We start from the raw sequence: 6,916 nt of genomic DNA on the forward strand, positions 1-6,916 counted from the left end.
GGAAGCCAAATTAGAAGAATATAATAGGCCTCTCGCCCCTAATTAGAATTAAGAATTATATAATTCGACCGGCTACTAATATTAAAAAAATAATAATAGTATTTTCCAATTGCTTAGGAAGAACGAAAAACCCTTTACCGGCCCTCCGGACACTATTTTCCTATTAGTACGATAATTAGTAACTAGTTTTTTAAGGATAGTTACCTTACTATTTAAAAATAATAACCCTATTAACCCCTTATTACCTAAATTGAAATTATAGTACGAGGGCGGTTCTCTATCTATAAAAATACTTACAAAGGTCCGCCTATTAGTAAATATGAAGTAAATCGACCCTACGGATATTGTAAGTATTAATACCGTAATATTCAATTAATTATATAAGTAAAAGAATTTATAATTATACTTTATAATTTATATAGAATTTAAAAAGCTTTTAACCTTCTATAAAAACAAGCCAGCCAATAATTCTATAAAACGTATAATAAAAAACATCTATATTAGGTAGGGATAATAATATAAAATTAAATTCCCCGAATACTTTTATAGGTTTATTAATATTTATACGGGAAATATAGAGTTTGACGAATTACGACCCGTAGTTATAACTACTATTATAATTCTTTTAGGGTATTTAGATAAAGATATAACAATTTACAAAGCTATCCTAATTAAAATTACGGAGGAGGATGTATAGAAATTCTACAAAAAGGCGGATTATCCGGCTAAAACTAACGAGGAGATTAAAGCTAAATTCCTATAGAAATATTGGAATAGGATTAAGACTTTCTATAATTAGGACGCCGGAGAATTTCCTTCTTTATATATTTATAACTATAAAATTAAATTTATTTTAAGGGAACGGCCCCTTAATATCTATTACCGAATAATATTCCTAATAAAAACCTCTATTATTAAAAGATAAGTCGTTAATTAACTCTAAAAAGAGTTTATCCAACCCTCCAAATCCATAGTAGCTTTACTATTATTATTAATTAAGAAGTTAGAAAGCGGAATCTATATTTATATTAATTATTACGGTATTAATAATATAATTTTCTAAATTTACTACCCTCTCCTACTGATTAAAGAAATATTAAATACAATTTATTACACAAAGGTCTTTTTAAAGCTCAATGATATTATAATATTCAATTATATTTATATTTAGGAGGGCTACGAATAGCTTACTGCTTTCATTACGAAGTTTGGCCTTTACAAATTCTTTATTTTACCTTTCGGTCTTTAGGACGCCCCAAGTATTTTTTAGAATTATATTAACAATATATTATACAATATCTTGGACGTCTACGCTACTGTCTGCTTTAATGATATTTTAATATATTCTAAGGACGAAATTGAATATATGATATATATAAAGGAGATATTTAGGTATATAATCAATATAGGCCTTGAATTAAATATTGATAAATACAAATTCGATGTAAAATATACTAAATACCTCGGGCTAATTATTACGCTAAGTAGTATCGAAATAGACCTAGAGAAAGTAAAGGCCGTTGCTAAATAGGAAGCACCGTAATCGAAGTAGTAACTCTAGCGTTTTTTAGGCTTCATAAATTCCTATAGGCATTTTATTAATTATTTCTTTATTATTATAGCCCCCTTATACGATTTAATTAAGAGATTAACTGCGTAATTTTAGGGCGACGCTTAATAGACGGCCTTCGAAGAAATAAAGAAGGTGTTTACTATAGGGCCGGTTCTTAAGATTTTCGATTGGTCAAGGCCAACAATCGTAGAAATAAATACTTCGAATTGAATATTAAGCAATATACTATTATAGTACAATAACGAGGGGGTCCTCTATCTAGTAGCCTATTTCTCTTAAAGATATTTTATAGCCGAATATAACTATAATATTTACAATAAAGAATTACTAACTATTATTAAAATATTCGAAGAGTAATCCCTGGAACTCTAAAGCGTTTAAAATAATTTTAAAATTTTGATAAATTATCAAGGTTTATAAATTTTTATAATAAATAAAAAGTTTACGCGCCAATATATATATTAATTGTATTTTCCTTCCTAATTTAATTTTATTATTAAATATTAATTAAATACCTTTTAAATACAACCCAATACATTTAGCCGGAAGCCGGAGGATATATTTAACAATATAAATAATAACCAATTATTAATTAAGAGTAAAACGCTCTTCGATCTATCTATATTTATAAATTATATTGCCTCTTATAAACTTAATATTAAAGAAATGTCCTCCGACAATTTAATCAAAATTAACTACTATAGTTTTATATTCTATTAGGACGTTATTACTACTATTAATAATCTAAATTACTATAAGTAACTTAAAACTATCCGGTATAAAATGAAAAAAATGATATTCGCCGAATACTATATTATTAATACGTAGGCGTATAAATACTTAACGGTAATCCTAAACCCCTCCGACGCCGCCCTTCAATTACAATTAATCCGATACTATTACAAATCTATATTAGTAGGCTACTAAAAATAAAATAAAATATATATAATATTAAATAAATTGTTTTACTAATTAAATATAAATAAGGCAGTACAATTATATTACAAAGTATATTTATAGTATACAAAGACGAAATATTCTTATTTTTCCCCAGTAGGTTTCCTAAAACCGTTATTAATATTATTCGCGCTATAAAAGAATATTGCTATAGGCTATATTACACTTATAACCCTATATAAAAGAGGGGGCTAGGAATTTAAATACATTACTATCGTTTTCGATAAATTAATTAAAATATAGTACTATATCCTAGTAAAACTACTAATAACCGACGAATTTATCGAATACTTCATAAATAAAGTCCTTATTCTCTACAGCCTACCTGATATTATTATATTAAATAAAGGTTCCTAATTCGTATTATAATTTTAGAGAATATTATTCGTAAAATTAAGTATCATATTACAACCCTCCTTGATTTTTTAGTAGTAAACTAACGGATAAACGGAATATATTAATATAAAAATAGAACGCTACCTTCGTACTTACGTAAATTAAACTTAGAATAATTAAATCGATTAACTACCTCTTATTAAATTCGTAAATAATAATACGAAATTAGATTTAATAGGTATATTCCTTTTCTTTACTAATTATAATTTTTATTTACAAATAAGCGTCGAATTAATATAACCCTACCCCCCTAACCTCTCGGATTTATAATATACAAAATATTTCAAAACCGGCAAAATTACTAAACAATTTAAAGGAATCTTCAATAAAATTACAATAATGGCGAAATATATATAAATATATTACAAGGAGAGCGTTAATAATTACCGCTCTAACGCCCTATAGTACTATCCTGGAAATAAAATACTTCTTAATATTATAAACCTCGCTACTAGCCGCCCCTAAATAAAATTATTGCCCTTATAGGAAGGGCTTTTTGAAGTAATTATAACCAATAACTATTGAATTATATTCAACCTACTATTAAATATAAAATATAAACGTACTTTCTATATTAATATAGTAAGGCTATAGATAGTAGTAAATATATTAAAATAAAATAATATATAGAACGTCCGGGCTAATTAAAAAAGGGTAATAAAATATATAAACAACGCCAAAAATATTATTAAATAATCCTTTTGTTACAAGCATTGCTGCTATATTTCTATATATAGATAGAGGGTGCTATACTATATTAGTACAGTCAGCTGTGTAGCTACTTAAGTGTAGTATAGTAATTACGTGTATGTATTAGTGTAGTAGTTACATATACGTATGCTGCGGTCCCTGGACCTATAATATACCCTATATAGTTCTTATACACATATAGGATTCTCTTCTTATTCCTCGTACAATAATTAAAATCTTACTTTAATATTTGTTTACGCCCTATAATACTTTATTATACCTAACCTTTGCGTTAAAGTGTAATAAGTAATTTCGGTTAAATTAAGCTTAGTAGAGGCTAATATAGTAAAATAGTTTTTGCGAAATTTATCCTTTAGCGAATTATATAATTATTAATAGTAAATTAGAGATTTTAGTAATATTAATATTATCGGCTTAGAATAATAAGTAAATATTTAGAATAATAAAGGTATATTTATTATATTATATAACATAATAAAGAATATCTCTTTTTCTATTCTAATTATTAATAAACTATTAATTTAATTGTTATATTAATAAAATGTTTAATAACCTAGACTATAATAGCGATAATTAAATTGACTTTGCTATAGTATTTCTTTCATTATTTAAAGGCTTCGATACATTATTTATAGTATACGGTAATGATTTTAATATTAGCCTTCGGGTTTTATTTAAATTTGTAGAATAAGTTAGGGGGTACGAGGAAGTTATAAAATTCTTATACTATTTTAATAAAAAGATTAAGCTATTTAATAAGAATATTATAGTTGAGTAGGAGAAGTTTAGAGACTACGAGTGCGATGCTAAGGTATATATTAAGAGGACTAATTAAAATATAGAAGTAATTATTAATTATATTAATAAATTCGAGAATATTAAAAAATAGTTCGTAGATTAATTGAAGGTCCTTTAGGGCTAGTATAATTAAATTCTTAAAGATAATACTTCTTTAGAATATAAATTAGTAATTGCCGAGAAGGAAAAGGTTGCTTATAAAAATAATATAGTAAGTTATTAAGGGTAAGGAGATAGATTATTCAAATATTTTTAATTTATTCGATACAGTTAACGCTATATTTAATAAAGTTAGAAAGGAATATAATAACGTCCATATTATAATTAAAATTATATAGGAGGAATTAATTAAGGTATAAAAGGAAAATAAAACCTTCCGTAAAGACTTTCGCTTTATAGAAGAAATAATTTTTATTATTAAAAGTGATTTAAAGAAGGTTAAGGCTAGAGGTAAAGCTAAATTTTAAATTATAATCGAAGATAAAATTAAAGAAGTTATTCGTAAGGTAGGCGGTATCTTTAGTAATAGTAACCTTAAAGGATTAAGTAAGGGAACCGGCTTTAGTTTTAATAGTGTAGGTAATAGTCTTAGCAATAGCGGCCTTAGAGGATTAAGTAAGAGAATTAACTTTAATTTTAGAGTGGTAGGCGGTGGTTTTAGTAGCGGAGGCGGAAGATTCTTTAGTAATTTTAAAGGCCCCGGTAATAAAGGCCCCAGCGGACTTAGAAATCTTAACAGCGCCCTTTTCTAATTTAATCCCTCGGGTAATTATTATTATAAAGTATTTTATAAGAACTTTAAATATTTTAATAGCGAAGAGATAGATATAATTAAATACCATAATGCTTATAACATTTAGAATTTAATTATTTATAATTATTAGTTGATAGATAGATACGAATTCCCCGACGAACTGTCTAAATTCTTTTATACTATGGGTTACCTTAGTAGCGAAGTTAAAATTAATATTAACGATTATTATTAATTTATTTTGGATAACTTTGATTATTCTATTTATTAGAAGTAGAAAATAGGCGAGGAGTTTTTAATATATTTAAACGAATGTTATAAGTAAGGAAATTTAGTAACTATTATAGAAAAGGAATTACTAAATTTTAAATAAATTAGAAAGTAGTTAAATTATAAGAATTTTAAAGTTTGGTTCGTTTCGTTAATGAATTATTATAATTATATATATTGGTCTTATACACGCTAACTAGCTATACTAGTCTACCCAGGGGGGTATGCGGTGCTGCTTCGTTCGTAGTCTAAGGGAAAAACCGTGTTGTTGAAATCCGGATGAAAACCCTCAGCTTCTCTATATCCAACCCTAACCCTAACCCGAACCCTTCATCCCACCTCACCGTAGGGGGCCCGGGGAGCCTTGGTCGCTTCTTTCGTCTCTTCTCTCGGTACGTTATCTCTTTAGTCCCGGTAGACTTCGCGGCTTCTAATTGGTCGGTTCCTTAAAGCCCTACTTCCCTACCCAACGCTTCGGTAGCGTTTTTCTTCATTCCGGAAGCGGGTATTCTTCTTTCATCCTATCTTCAGGGTAGGGGTAGGGAAGTAGGGTCTTACTTTCTTTAATCGAAATCTTCGTCTTATTTTTAATTGGCCGGGATTTTGGTGAGATGACGTTGGTTAGTCCAATGTCGTAGGACTAGACGGGTTCTATCCGAGCGGAACCGTGGCTCTGGAATGGATTTCGGAGGTAGGGTTCCAATTCCTAAAACCCTATTGGCGGAACGGGGAGGCCGGCGCGTCTTCGATTGGGATGAGATTTTTAACACGTGCCCAGTCACGTGCACCCAGGGTTTTGGACCAGGGTGGGCCCCCACATTTGATTTCGCTGTAAATACTCTTCTTCTTCTAAGAGCGCTTAGTGGAGCGACAGCGGGGAAGATCTTTCATCCGATCCGGCGGCGAAAAACCGGATGAAAGGGGGGGGAGCGGGATTCGAACCCACGACCTTTCGGATGAAACCGAAAGGGGGCCAAGCTCAGATCTTCCCAACTGAGCTATCCCCCTTATTATAATTATAATATAGTTACTAAAGTTTATTTTTTATATTAGACGGTATTTAAACCTTTAACGAATTTAATTTCTTATTATTTTATTTAATTTAAATATAATAATTGGAAGGGATAGTCTATTCTATTTTTTAGTATTGTAAAAATTTATACTAGAGCGTTATTTTATAATAATACTATTTAAATTACTATAAATAGTAGTAGTAATAATAGTAATAATAATAGGGGCGGCTATAGTAATAGTAATAAGTAGAAGGATTTTGATTTCATATATATTGATTATGCGAAGTTTATAGAAATTTATAAGGACGTCCTTTAAGAGTATAATAATAAGGGTAATTATATAAATTGCGGTAGAGGAAAATATATAGTTAAGGATTGTAAAAGTAATTTTAATTATAGTAATTAAGGTAAATAATCTAATTATTTAAGTTTGGGTATTACTATATA

General features: G+C 28.4%; 1 pseudogene across 1 annotated transcript; it reads right to left on the reverse strand.

Annotated features, from left to right (window-relative positions):
• Positions 1-6,377: 6,377 nt before the first annotated feature.
• B0T23DRAFT_t350 lies at positions 6,378-6,464 on the reverse strand (annotated as a pseudogene). Its single transcript has one exon. The product of its transcript is annotated as a tRNA-OTHER (tRNA).
• Between the last annotated feature and the right edge of the window lie 452 nt (positions 6,465-6,916).

Source organism: Neurospora hispaniola (genome assembly GCF_033458365.1).
Source record: "Neurospora hispaniola strain FGSC 10403 chromosome Unknown B0T23scaffold_8, whole genome shotgun sequence".
NCBI classification, from domain to species: domain Eukaryota; kingdom Fungi; phylum Ascomycota; class Sordariomycetes; order Sordariales; family Sordariaceae; genus Neurospora; species Neurospora hispaniola.